Source organism: Eurosta solidaginis, chromosome 4 (assembly GCF_040869045.1).
Source record: "Eurosta solidaginis isolate ZX-2024a chromosome 4, ASM4086904v1, whole genome shotgun sequence".
Lineage (NCBI taxonomy): Eukaryota > Metazoa > Arthropoda > Insecta > Diptera > Tephritidae > Eurosta > Eurosta solidaginis.
Window position 1 is genome coordinate 218,428,678 of NC_090322.1, and position 1,624 is coordinate 218,430,301.

Consider the following 1,624-nt stretch of genomic DNA (forward strand, 5'->3'; position numbering starts at 1 on the left):
ATCAGCTGTTATAAGGTTACCGATAAAGCACCAATGTCTGCAGCTTAAGTCTCGCTTGCAATGATGCTTAACAATCATGAGAATTATATATGTCGTTCCAGGAGAAATTGGCTGCGACATTATCGGGTATGGAAACGTCACCGCTAGCTGCTTATTGGATGAAGCACTAGCCCACAGCACAAATCACGGAATCCATAACTAAAATTTTAGCGGAGATCGGGTCTGTGATTGCCATTGAACTGTGATTTGGTTTATATCTTTTTTTTTTTTTAATGTTCAGTCACAATAAGGAACAAAACCTGCTGCTAGGGAGAGGATTCTCAGATATTATACTGTTCCTCATAAATCGCAGGATATGCCATCTCTAGGTAAATTTTTTTGCGTTTGACAAAGCCCAATTATACTTATGGGCAAAAAATTACCGCCGTGACTGGAAAATCATTGTTCAGTAGTCATTGAGTTCGATATGTTATCGATGTCACAGTTTTAGCATATACTGTATGACCTGTATTTACTAATGGGTTAGTTGTTCAGCTATTTGAAACCTAGATCTAACAAAAAACACGTTGAATTTGGGCGCGAGATACCCCAGCGCTGTTCGTTGTACTGACATAGATATTCTAGTCCCGTCGTGCCCAGCAAGCACATCATATAGTTGCCACATAGCTGACTCGGACCGGTTGACTCGGTATGGTTTCCTAGCCAAATAAGCAGTAGAATTGTTACCCTATTAGAAAGTACGATTCTTCCAAAATATAGGAAATTCTGCTTATGTGAATCTTAAATATCCTCGTATAAACAAAATGATCCGTATTGACAGCCAACTAACAATATTCAATCAACCTAGCCAGTTTTCCCTTACACGGCTAGCGCAAGGTATCCAGAAAGTAGCTTTCCATTGAGTGAGAATAGCTAGATAAGCTGCGTAGGCAACCAATCGGCAGCTACTGACTTCGAGCTCCAACAGAAGCTCGTTTACTAGCACAAACCAGAGAGCCTTTATGGCATGGTTCTGCACACCTTTCTCTCAAATGTGTCGCCACTCCACTGCGACGGTGTCGATTGCTATAAAGTTAATTAAGTGCCACCTGCGATTTACAACTAGATTGACTGAATTTTTGTATGTGTGCGTGTCGGGTATTTGACGCTTGCCCCGCGACTATCAAATAAAAAGCCATCAATCAACATTTGCATTGAGAAACCGTAGCGCTCGGACGTGAATATGCCGTCATCGGATGATGACTTTTTTTTACTTGCAACTACAACAGTTTTATTAAATAATAAAAAAATTAACAAAAATTTTATTAAATAATAATAAAAGCTTTACATTCCATAAAGCTGCTAAATATTGATAATTTTCAATAAATTTTAATATGAATTGCTGTTCTTCCGCGCACTGGTTCATTTTGAATGTCGACTCAAACTAAATACAACACTGCTGTTTTGTCAATCACACCCCGCGACTATCAAATAAGCAAGGGTCAAATGAAAAAATCAAAAATTTTTGATTTTCATCAACGTGTAGCCGACAACAAATACGTGTGTCACGAAGCAACCCGACTGGACTAATACACACAAAATTCAGTCAATCTGGTTGTAAATCGCAGGAGGCTCTAATAATTCC